The sequence below is a fragment of the Saccoglossus kowalevskii genome, chromosome 20 (genome assembly GCF_978046115.1).
Source record: "Saccoglossus kowalevskii chromosome 20, keSacKowa6.1, whole genome shotgun sequence".
NCBI classification, from domain to species: Eukaryota; Metazoa; Hemichordata; class Enteropneusta; family Harrimaniidae; genus Saccoglossus; species Saccoglossus kowalevskii.
In genome coordinates this window covers 11,374,105-11,388,160 of record NC_140660.1, presented here as the reverse complement: position 1 = coordinate 11,388,160, position 14,056 = coordinate 11,374,105, and positions in this window count along the sequence as shown.

The window sequence follows — 14,056 nt, the reverse complement described above, 5'->3', positions numbered from 1 at the left end:
AACAAGGGTGAATCCGAATGAATCATCTGAACAAGGATGAATCCGATTGAATTCTCTGAACAAGGGTGAATCCGAATGAAACCTCTGAACAAGGATGAATCTGAATGAATCGTCTGAGCAAGGGTGAATCCGAATGAATCCTCTGAACAAGGGTGAATCTGATTGAATCCTCTGAACAAGGGTGAATCCGATTGAATCGTCTAATCAAGGGTGAACCCGAGTGAATCCTCTGAACAGGGGTGAATCCGAATGAATCCTCTGAACAAGGGTGAATCTGATTGAATCCTCTGAACAAGGATGAATCCGAATGAATCCTCTGAACAAGGGTGAATCTGATTGAATCCTCTGAACAAGGATGAATCCGAATGAATCCTCTGAACAAGGATGAATCCGATTGAATCCTCTGAACAAGGGTGAATCTGAATGAATCGTCTGAGCAAGGGTGAATCCGAATGAATCCTCTGAACAAGGGTGAATCTGATTGAATCCTCTGAACAAGGGTGAATCCGATTGAATCGTCTAATCAAGGGTGAACCCGAGTGAATCCTCTGAACAGGGGTGAATCCGAATGAATCCTCTGAACAAGGATGAATCATCTGAACAAGGGTGAATCTGATTGAATCCTCTGAACAAGGATGAATCCGAATGAATCCTCTGAACAAGGATGAATCCGATTGAATCCTCTGAACAAGGGTGAATCTGATTGAATTCTTTGAAGATGGGTGAATCCGAATGAATCCGCTGAACAAGGGTGAATTTGATTTAATTCTATGAACAAGGGTGAGTCAGATTGAATCCTATGAACATGGGTGAATCCGATTTAATCCTCTGAACAAAGGTGAATGTGATTGAATCCTACAAACAAGGGTGAGTCTGATTGAATCCTATGAACAAGGGTGAGTCTGAATGAATCCTATGAACAAGGGTGAGTCTGATTGAATCTTCTGAACAAGGTGAGTCTGATTGAATCCTATGAACAAGGATGAGTCTGATTGAATCCTCTGAACAAGGGTGAGTCTGATTGAATCTTCTGAACAAGGGTGAGTCTGATTGAATCCTATGAACAAGGGTGAGTCTGATTGAATCCTCTGAACAAGGGTGAGTCTGATTGAATCTTCTGAACAAGGGTGAGTCTGATTGAATCCTATTAACAAGGGTGAGTCTGATTGAATCCTATGAACAAGGATGAGTCTGATTGAATCCTCTGAACAAGGGTGAATCCGAATGAATCCTCTGAACAAGGGTGAATCTGATTGAATCCTCTGAACAAGGATGAATCCGAATGAATCATCTGAACAAGGATGAATCCGATTGAATCCTCTGAACAAGGGTGAATCTGATTGAATTCTTTGAAGATGGGTGAATCCGATTTAATCCTCTGAACAAAGGTGAATGTGATTGAATCCTACGAAGAAGGATAAATCTGATTGAATTCTATGAACAAGGGTGAATCTGGTTGAATTTTTATGAACATGGGTGAATCCGATTTAATCCTCTGAACAAAGGTGAATGTGATTGAATCCTACGAAGAAGGATGAATCTGATTGAATTCTATGAACAAGGGTGAATCTGGTTGAATTTTTATGAACAAGGGTGAATCCGACTGAATCCTTTGAACAAGGGCGAAAGTGATTGAATCCTATGAACATGGGTGAGTCTGATTGAATCTTCTGAACAAGGGTGAGTATGATTGAATCGTCTGAACAAGGGTGAGTCTGATTGAATCCTATGAACAAGGGTGAGTCTGATTGAATCTTCTGAACAAGGGTGAGTCTGATTGAATCCTATGAACAAGGGTGAGTCTGATTGAATCCTATGAACAAGGGTGAGTCTGATTGAATCCTATGAACAAGGGTGAGTCTGATTGAATCCTATGAACAAGGGTGAGTCTGATTGAATCTTCTGAACAAGGGTGAATCTGATTGAATCCTCTGAACAAGGATGAATCCGAATGAATCCTCTGAACAAGGATGAATCCGATTGAATCCTCTGAACAAGGGTGAATCTGATTGAATTCTTTGAAGATGGGTGAATCCGAATGAATCCGCTGAACAAGGGTGAATTTGATTTAATTCTATGAACAAGGGTGAGTCAGATTGAATCCTATGAACATGGGTGAATCCGATTTAATCCTCTGAACAAAGGTGAATGTGATTGAATCCTACGAACAAGGGTGAGTCTGATTGAATCCTATGAACAAGGGTGAGTCTGAATGAATCCTATGAACAAGGGTGAGTCTGATTGAATCTTCTGAACAAGGGTGAGTCTGATTGAATCCTATGAACAAGGATGAGTCTGATTGAATCCTCTGAACAAGGGTGAGTCTGATTGAATCTTCTGAACAAGGGTGAGTCTGATTGAATCCTATGAACAAGGGTGAGTCTGATTGAATCCTCTGAACAAGGGTGAGTCTGATTGAATCTTCTGAACAAGGGTGAGTCTGATTGAATCCTATGAACAAGGGTGAGTCTGATTGAATCCTATGAACATGGGTGAATCCGAATTAATCCTCTGAACAAAGGTGAATGTGATTGAATCCTACGAAGAAGGATGAATCTGATTGAATTCTATGAACAAGGGTGAATCTGGTTGAATTTTTATGAACAAGGGTGAATCCGACTGAATCCTTTGAACAAGGGCGAAAGTGATTGAATCCTATGAACATGGGTGAGTCTGATTGAATCTTCTGAACAAGGGTGAGTATGATTGAATCGTCTGAACAAGGGTGAGTCATTGAATCCTATGAACAAGGGTGAGTCTGATTGAATCTTCTGAACAAGGGTGAGTCTGATTGAATCCTATGAACAAGGGTGAGTCTGATTGAATCCTATGAACAAGGGTGAGTCTGATTGAATCCTATGAACAAGGGTGAGTCTGATTGAATCCTATGAACAAGGGTGAGTCTGATTGAATCTTCTGAACAAGGGTGAATCTGATTGAATCCTCTGAACAAGGATGAATCCGAATGAATCCTCTGAACAAGGATGAATCCGATTGAATCCTCTGAACAAGGGTGAATCTGATTGAATTCTTTGAAGATGGGTGAATCCGAATGAATCCGCTGAACAAGGGTGAATTTGATTTAATTCTATGAACAAGGGTGAGTCAGATTGAATCCTATGAACATGGGTGAATCCGATTTAATCCTCTGAACAAAGGTGAATGTGATTGAATCCTACGAACAAGGGTGAGTCTGATTGAATCCTATGAACAAGGGTGAGTCTGAATGAATCCTATGAACAAGGGTGAGTCTGATTGAATCTTCTGAACAAGGTGAGTCTGATTGAATCCTATGAACAAGGATGAGTCTGATTGAATCCTCTGAACAAGGGTGAGTCTGATTGAATCTTCTGAACAAGGGTGAGTCTGATTGAATCCTATGAACAAGGGTGAGTCTGATTGAATCTCCTGAACAAGGGTGAGTCTGATTGAATCCTATGAACAAGGGTGAGTCTGATTGAATCTTCTGAACAAGGGTGAGTCTGATTGAATCCTATGAACAAGGGTGAGTCTGATTGAATCCTATGAACAAGGGTGAGTCTGATTGAATCCTCTGAACAAGGGTGAGTCTGATTGAATCCTCTGAACAAGGGTGAGTCTGATTGAATCTTCTGAACAAGGGTGAGTCTGATTGAATCCTATGAACAAGGGTGAGTCTGATTGAATCCTATGAACATGGGTGAATCCGAATTAATCCTCTGAACAAAGGTGAATGTGATTGAATCCTACGAAGAAGGATGAATCTGATTGAATTCTATGAACAAGGGTGAATCTGGTTGAATTTTTATGAACAAGGGTGAATCCGACTGAATCCTTTGAACAAGGGCGAAAGTGATTGAATCCTATGAACATGGGTGAGTCTGATTGAATCTTCTGAACAAGGGTGAGTATGATTGAATCGTCTGAACAAGGGTGAGTCTGATTGAATCCTATGAACAAGGGTGAGTCTGATTGAATCTTCTGAACAAGGGTGAGTCTGATTGAATCCTATGAACAAGGGTGAGTCTGATTGAATCCTATGAACAAGGGTGAGTCTGATTGAATCCCATGAACAAGGGTGAGTCTGATTGAATCTTCTGAACAAGGGTGAATCTGATTGAATCCTCTGAACAAGGATGAATCCGAATGAATCCTCTGAACAAGGATGAATCCGATTGAATCCTCTGAACAAGGGTGAATCTGATTGAATTCTTTGAAGATGGGTGAATCCGAATGAATCCGCTGAACAAGGGTGAATTTGATTTAATTCTATGAACAAGGGTGAGTCAGATTGAATCCTATGAACATGGGTGAATCCGATTTAATCCTCTGAACAAAGGTGAATGTGATTGAATCCTACAAACAAGGGTGAGTCTGATTGAATCCTATGAACAAGGGTGAGTCTGAATGAATCCTATGAACAAGGGTGAGTCTGATTGAATCTTCTGAACAAGGTGAGTCTGATTGAATCCTATGAACAAGGATGAGTCTGATTGAATCCTCTGAACAAGGGTGAGTCTGATTGAATCTTCTGAACAAGGGTGAGTCTGATTGAATCCTATGAACAAGGGTGAGTCTGATTGAATCCTCTGAACAAGGGTGAGTCTGATTGAATCTTCTGAACAAGGGTGAGTCTGATTGAATCCTATTAACAAGGGTGAGTCTGATTGAATCCTATGAACAAGGATGAGTCTGATTGAATCCTCTGAACAAGGGTGAATCCGAATGAATCCTCTGAACAAGGGTGAATCTGATTGAATCCTCTGAACAAGGATGAATCCGAATGAATCATCTGAACAAGGATGAATCCGATTGAATCCTCTGAACAAGGGTGAATCTGATTGAATTCTTTGAAGATGGGTGAATCCGATTTAATCCTCTGAACAAAGGTGAATGTGATTGAATCCTACGAAGAAGGATAAATCTGATTGAATTCTATGAACAAGGGTGAATCTGGTTGAATTTTTATGAACAAGGGTGAATCCGACTGAATCCTTTGAACAAGGGCGAAAGTGATTGAATCCTATACAAAAGGGTGAGTCTGATTGAATCCTATGAACATGGGTGAGTCTGATTGAATCTTCTGAACAAGGGTGAGTATGATTGAATCGTCTGAACAAGGGTGAGTCTGATTGAATCCTATGAACAAGGGTGAGTCTGATTGAATCTCCTGAACAAGGGTGAGTCTGATTGAATCCTATGAACAAGGGTGAGTCTGATTGAATCTCCTGAACAAGGGTGAGTCTGATTGAATCCTATGAACAAGGGTGAGTCTGATTGAATCTTCTGAACAAGGGTGAGTCTGATTGAATCCTATGAACAAGGGTGAGTCTGATTGAATCCTATGAACAAGGGTGAGTCTGATTGAATCTTCTGAACAAGATGAGTCTGATTGAATCCTCTGAACAAGGGTGAGTCTGACTGAATCTTCTGAACAAGGGTGAGTCTGATTGAATCTTCTGAACAAGGGTGAGTCTGATTGAATCCTATGAACAAGGGTGAATTTGATTGAATCCTCTAAAATGGGTGAATTTGATTGAATCCTCTGAACATGGTTGAATCTGATTGAATCTTCTGAACAAGGGTGAGTCTGATTGAATCCTATGAACAAAGGTGGATGTGATTGAATCCTATGAACAAAGGTGGATGTGATTGAATCCTCGGAAAAGGGTGAGTCCAATTGAATATTCTGAACAAGGGTTAATCTGATTGTTTCCTCTGAAACAAGGGTGAATTTGATTGAATCCTCTAAAATGGGTGAATCCGAATTAATCCTCTGAACAAAGGTGAATGTGATTGAATCCTACGAAGAAGGATGAATCTGATTGAATTCTATGAACAAGGGTGAATCTGGTTGAATTTTTATGAACAAGGGTGAATCCGACTGAATCCTTTGAACAAGGGCGAAAGTGATTGAATCCTATGAACATGGGTGAGTCTGATTGAATCTTCTGAACAAGGGTGAGTATGATTGAATCGTCTGAACAAGGGTGAGTCTGATTGAATCCTATGAACAAGGGTGAGTCTGATTGAATCTTCTGAACAAGGGTGAGTCTGATTGAATCCTATGAACAAGGGTGAGTCTGATTGAATCCTATGAACAAGGGTGAGTCTGATTGAATCCCATGAACAAGGGTGAGTCTGATTGAATCTTCTGAACAAGGGTGAATCTGATTGAATCCTCTGAACAAGGATGAATCCGAATGAATCCTCTGAACAAGGATGAATCCGATTGAATCCTCTGAACAAGGGTGAATCTGATTGAATTCTTTGAAGATGGGTGAATCCGAATGAATCCGCTGAACAAGGGTGAATTTGATTTAATTCTATGAACAAGGGTGAGTCAGATTGAATCCTATGAACATGGGTGAATCCGATTTAATCCTCTGAACAAAGGTGAATGTGATTGAATCCTACAAACAAGGGTGAGTCTGATTGAATCCTATGAACAAGGGTGAGTCTGAATGAATCCTATGAACAAGGGTGAGTCTGATTGAATCTTCTGAACAAGGTGAGTCTGATTGAATCCTATGAACAAGGATGAGTCTGATTGAATCCTCTGAACAAGGGTGAGTCTGATTGAATCTTCTGAACAAGGGTGAGTCTGATTGAATCCTATGAACAAGGGTGAGTCTGATTGAATCCTCTGAACAAGGGTGAGTCTGATTGAATCTTCTGAACAAGGGTGAGTCTGATTGAATCCTATTAACAAGGGTGAGTCTGATTGAATCCTATGAACAAGGATGAGTCTGATTGAATCCTCTGAACAAGGGTGAATCCGAATGAATCCTCTGAACAAGGGTGAATCTGATTGAATCCTCTGAACAAGGATGAATCCGAATGAATCATCTGAACAAGGATGAATCCGATTGAATCCTCTGAACAAGGGTGAGTCTGATTGAATCTTCTGAACAAGGATGAATCCGATTGAATCCTCTGAACAAGGGTGAATCTGATTGAATTCTTTGAAGATGGGTGAATCCGAATGAATCCGCTGAACAAGGGTGAATTTGATTTAATTCTATGAACAAGGGTGAGTCAGATTGAATCCTATGAACATGGGTGAATCCGATTTAATCCTCTGAACAAAGGTGAATGTGATTGAATCCTACAAACAAGGGTGAGTCTGATTGAATCCTATGAACAAGGGTGAGTCTGAATGAATCCTATGAACAAGGGTGAGTCTGATTGAATCTTCTGAACAAGGTGAGTCTGATTGAATCCTATGAACAAGGATGAGTCTGATTGAATCCTCTGAACAAGGGTGAGTCTGATTGAATCTTCTGAACAAGGGTGAGTCTGATTGAATCCTATGAACAAGGGTGAGTCTGATTGAATCCTCTGAACAAGGGTGAGTCTGATTGAATCTTCTGAACAAGGGTGAGTCTGATTGAATCCTATTAACAAGGGTGAGTCTGATTGAATCCTATGAACAAGGATGAGTCTGATTGAATCCTCTGAACAAGGGTGAATCCGAATGAATCCTCTGAACAAGGGTGAATCTGATTGAATCCTCTGAACAAGGATGAATCCGAATGAATCATCTGAACAAGGATGAATCCGATTGAATCCTCTGAACAAGGGTGAATCTGATTGAATTCTTTGAAGATGGGTGAATCCGATTTAATCCTCTGAACAAAGGTGAATGTGATTGAATCCTACGAAGAAGGATAAATCTGATTGAATTCTATGAACAAGGGTGAATCTGGTTGAATTTTTATGAACAAGGGTGAATCCGACTGAATCCTTTGAACAAGGGCGAAAGTGATTGAATCCTATACAAAAGGGTGAGTCTGATTGAATCCTATGAACATGGGTGAGTCTGATTGAATCTTCTGAACAAGGGTGAGTATGATTGAATCGTCTGAACAAGGGTGAGTCTGATTGAATCCTATGAACAAGGGTGAGTCTGATTGAATCTCCTGAACAAGGGTGAGTCTGATTGAATCCTATGAACAAGGGTGAGTCTGATTGAATCTCCTGAACAAGGGTGAGTCTGATTGAATCCTATGAACAAGGGTGAGTCTGATTGAATCTTCTGAACAAGGGTGAGTCTGATTGAATCCTATGAACAAGGGTGAGTCTGATTGAATCCTATGAACAAGGGTGAGTCTGATTGAATCTTCTGAACAAGATGAGTCTGATTGAATCCTCTGAACAAGGGTGAGTCTGACTGAATCTTCTGAACAAGGGTGAGTCTGATTGAATCTTCTGAACAAGGGTGAGTCTGATTGAATCCTATGAACAAGGGTGAATTTGATTGAATCCTCTAAAATGGGTGAATTTGATTGAATCCTCTGAACATGGTTGAATCTGATTGAATCTTCTGAACAAGGGTGAGTCTGATTGAATCCTATGAACAAAGGTGGATGTGATTGAATCCTATGAACAAAGGTGGATGTGATTGAATCCTCGGAAAAGGGTAAGTCCAATTGAATATTCTGAACAAGGGTTAATCTGATTGTTTCCTCTGAAACAAGGGTGAATTTGATTGAATCCTCTAAAATGGGTGAATCCGATTGATTCCTCTGAGCAAGGTTGAATCCGATTGATTCCTCTGAACAAGGGTGAATCTGATTGATTCTTAACGGTATACCTCCAATGCCATAGAGTTTTAATTTTGAGAGTAAAATATCATGGTTCACAGTACTGAACAGAGAATCAATGAGCAGAACAGATATCTCTCCTTTATCAATATCTTTCAATAACATTTGGACAAAACCTAAAAGTGAGGTCTTGCAGTTGTGGTTATCCCTAAATCCATATTAGTGATCAAACAAAATGTAAAATCTTTCTAAGAATATTATGAGACTTTTATTTAGAATTCATTCCAAAACAAAAATCGGCCTTAAATTACCTATACCTTTAATATTCCCCTTTTATATAATGTTATTACCAGGGCAATGTTCAAGGGGTTCGGGAATTGACCTGTTATAAAAGATAATTTTGGAATTTGACACAAAAAAAAGAATTGTTGAATCTGGCTTCTTTAATAATAATTTTGATGGAATGTTGTTCCAGTCTGTAGCCTTTTTAGCCCCACTTTCGACTTTGTCGAGCGGAGCTTATCATATGCGGTTGAATGTCCATCGTCGTATGTCACCGTCGTTCGTGTCAATGTTTTACTTTTTCGACTTCTTCTTGAGAAATACAAGCCTGAATGCTTTAATACTTGGTGTATATGTACCTTGGGCAGACCTCTCTTAGATTTGTTCATTTCACGATGATATCTTCAATTCTCTAATTTTGATGAATATTGTTGTCATTTTTGGTAAAAAGTGATATTTTCGACTTCTAGTTAAAAACCGCAAGTCCAATTGCTTTGATATTACATATATAGGTACTACATGTGGACCTCTCTCAGATTTGTTTATTTCATGATGATATCTTCAATTCTCTAATTTTGGTTAACATTTTTGTCATTTTTTGTAAAAAGTGATATTTTCGACTTCTTGTTAAAAACCGCAAGTGCAATTGCTTTGATATTACATATGTAGATACTACATGTGGACCTCTCTCAGATTTGTTCATTTTGTAATGATATCTTCAATTCTCTAATTTTGGTGAATATTTTTGGTAAAAAGTGATATTTTCGACTTCTTGTTGAAAACTGTATTTTGATTACTTTGATATTACATATATAGGTACTACATGTGGACCTCTCTCAGATTTGTTCATTTTGTAATGATATCTTCAATTCTCTAATTTTGGTGAATATTTTTGTCATTTTTAGTAGAAAGTGATATTTTCGACTTCTTGTTAAAAACTGTCCGATTGCTTTGATACTATACATATTGTTCATTTTCTAATGATATCTTCAGTTCTTTAATTGAAATGTGCATTGCAAACAGCGGAGCTATCTCAGTCGATAGGCTGCTTGTTTACAATCCAATTTGGAAATTATCTTATTAATATTGTCAACACTAATTGGTTGGAGAAATGAATGAATTTTATACCTCATCCTTAAGAAAATGACGAACAGCTATTATTGTCAGGGGATATTTTGTTCGATAGTATTGCTTCATTAAAATGACTTTCATAAACCTTTCCAAATAATTGATTTTTTGATTACGGAAGTAATCCATGGTTTGTCTCATTTCCTCCTTAAGCTATTTGTTTTAGGCTTTATGGAAACATGCCTTCCACAGATACCGTAGACAAATTTCAGAAAACTTTGAATAAGACAAATGAAAATCTTTATGCAGATCATTAATGTAAGCTTCAGTATGGAAATGGCTATAATCATGCATATACTGAATAGTTGGTGGAGGAGGTACTGAAATGAAAAAAATTCAAACAAAAATTGGTAAATGATCAGAATATCAGAAGTAATTATGCCCGCTATTAATAGACCATTTTCCGTTCACTGCGAGAATCACGCGCTATGCGTGAAATCGAACGTTAAAACAGGACAAACAAAGGTTATAGCGTCATAGTCGCGTCAAACATCGCGTGGGATTCGACAAACGCGAAAGTATTTCGGGGACATTTCCATGCTTAATAATGTGCTGTCCACATTTGATGATAGGCAATTTTGATTAAGTGAGGGTATTCGGAAGCAATATTCCTCTGTCGAAGATCGGCCGGTCAATGTAAGCTACGAAATAAAGAAATTCTAGTTCAAAATCAAATTGTTCGATTTTTGCGGCAGACGCGCGTCTTTCATGCATCTCGCAATTGTACGGAAAATCACCTATTTCCTATCTACAACATTCGTGTAAAAGTGGTCTATAGTTGTTGACGTAGTAATTCTAGTGAGACAAGATATAACTTATTCAAAGTTGAAACATGCGAGTGTTTCTACCAAATTACCCCCTCTATAGTTTTCTATACTACTCTAATACATCAATGTTGAAATCACCTACCAAAAAGTTGAGCAAGGCTAACCGGATCGTAACCTTGGTGTGGTTCATAACCAGTCTTGTGATTGGTTCTTCGCCTCCAACTGTGCCATGTGTTCGGACCAACCATTAATTATTCATAATTGTAGTCAATTTGTGTAGTTTTCTTGATTTATTCTGCAGATATAGGTAAAATATAGATATGGCTTTGGTGAAATTTGAAAGAGCAACTAATATTCTTTAACCTGGTATTTTTTATAGATTTAATTTTTCATTCTGTTCGTCTGTTTTTTCCAGTTTAAAAAATATGAGCTTGCTGGAGCTTTCATCACTTGTCTATTTCTTACATTAGTTACCAGCCGATACCCCCCCCCTCCGCTCATAAGAAGTGCATACAGTTGATCATAGTTCCTGGGCTCCCTGTGGTTTAATGTGATTGTTATACGCGGAGCTATATATAATCAAACTTGTGTCAAATACTGTTTACAGATTACAGAGTCTAGTCATTATTTCCGATCAGTGTTGGATTAGGTTTTTACATGTACACTAATGGATTTATTCTGTTTTGAGTGAAACTACTCTTTCAATGTAAACACGTGACCGCCATGACCCAAACTTGCTAAACGAAACTGTAATTTTGTTAAAATACTGCTTATGTTAAAGGGCGGTAATCGTCGCGCCACGCATGCGCGAGGTATATGGGTCTCATATAAACAAAGATGGCGACTTTGACTATTGCGCACTGGGATCAACGAGTAGAAACTGAGACGTTACCAAACTTTAATTAGGTAATTGGAAGGTATCTAAGGAGTCACCGGTGGTAATTAGTAAGTCGTCCCCAGGTCAAACCTCATACTTGTGATTTCCAGTAGAAAATCGCATTGAATTGCGGGGAAATTAATGTTTATCAACACAAATGTCGCACATGCGCAGCGCGACGACCACCGCCCTTTAACGTGTAGACACTTGTGATGTATTTTATACATGAACTGTATTTACTGTGAACAGTGTACGTCGATAAATGTTCGCATTCAAGTAAAATATACATTTCTGGCGAGCCTAGTTATGGCCACACAGATTCAGTTTGTTGTTGACATTTTTGTGGACAAACAGAAACTTATAGCTATGTATGTTATTATTTGTAGCTGTCTCAGATCGAATAGAATACAATGATTAATTATTGTTATCAGATAAACAAGGTCTATTCTAACTGAGATATTCACACTCTCTAAAGGTCGCACTGTTGTTTGTGGATGGCTATATATTTTATCTTGGGGGCAGTTGCAAAACATACAATGAGCATGTGTGTGTGTGTATCCAGAAAGTATTTGTGGAAACAGTCCATAGATTAGAATTAGGAAAAGATGTGCATAACTTCCTGTTTTGTTGCGTCGTGTCATTTGAGCAAAAAATTCCAGTATATGCACTGTGAATATATTAATGGAATAAATTAATAAAGGTGAAACTGAGTTAGGAAATCCACACATCATCAGGACTAAGACAACATATGAACCATCCCTATTAATTGTTACATTTCATTTCAACAAAGTAGACACAGCACTATTACAAATCATTATTACTATATTAGTACAAACATAAACTGAAGTCCGTATTGTCTTTGAAAAAAAAATGTATGTGAATAAGCATAGTTGGTTTCTCACCCTAGTTGACGTGTGGCTAGTTAATTGCACATCCATTTGCATTCGCTAATTGTTGAACAATCCGTACATATTATTGTTTTGTGAATATATCTAATGTGTTTTTATGTGGAAGGAAATATACATTTAAGGCTAAATCTTAGATATTATAGAATCAGCCATTGTTCATTGCCTAAAATGTGCTGATATCTACTGTTGGCGATTTGATAGATCGTAACTTTAACGTCGCCTGTTATACAATACAAATAACAGAGTAGCCAATATAAATAACAGAGTAGCCAATATAAATAACAGAGTAGCCAATATAAATAACAGAGTTGCCAATATAAATAACAGAGTAGCCAATATAAATAACAGAGTAGCCAATATAAATAACAGAGTAGCCAATATAAATAACAGAGTAGCCAATATAAATAACAGAGTAGCCAATATAAATAACAGAGTAGCCAATATAAATAACAGAGTAGCCAATATAAATAACAGAGTAGCCAATATAAATAACAGAGTAGCCAATATAAATAACAGAGTAGCCAATATAAATAACAGAGTAGCCAATATAAATAACAGAGTAGCCAATATAAATAACAGAGTAGCCAATATAAATAACAGAGTAGCCAATATAAATAACAGAGTAGCCAATATAAATAACAGAGTAGCCAATATAAATAACAGAGTAGCCAATATAAATAACAGAGTATCCAATATAAATAACAGAGTATCCAATATAAATAACAGAGTAACCAATATAAATAACAGAGTAGCCAATATAAATAACAGAGTAGCCAATATAAATAACAGAGTATCCAATATAAATAACAGAGTAACCAATATAAATAACAGAGTAACCAATATAAATAACAGAGTAGCCAATATAAATAACAGAGTATCCAATATAAATAACAGAGTATCCAATATAAATAACAGAGTAACCAATATAAATAACAGAGTAGCCAATATAAATAACAGAGTAGCCAGTATAAATAACAGAGTAGCCAATATAAATAACAGAGTAGCCAATATAAATAACAGAGTATCCAATATAAATAACAGAGTAGCCAATATAAATAACAGAGTATCCAATATAAATAACAGAGTAACCAATATAAATAACAGAGTATCCAATATAAATAACAGAGTAACCAATATAAATAACAGAGTAGCCAATATAAATAACAGAGTAGCCAATATAAATAACAGAGTAGCCAATATAAATAACAGAGTAACCAATATAAATAACAGAGTATCCAATATAAATAACAGAGTAGCCAATATAAATAACAGAGTATCCAATATAAATAACAGAGTAACCAATATAAATAACAGAGTATCCAATATAAATAACAGAGTATCCAATATAAATAACAGAGTAACCAATATAAATAACAGAGTAGCCAATATAAATAACAGAGTATCCAATATAAATAACAGAGTAACCAATATAAATAACAGAGTATCCAATATAAATAACAGAGTAACCAATATAAATAACAGAGTAGCCAATATAAATAACAGAGTAACCAATATAAATAACAGAGTATCCAATATAAATAACAGAGTAACCAATATAAATAACAGAGT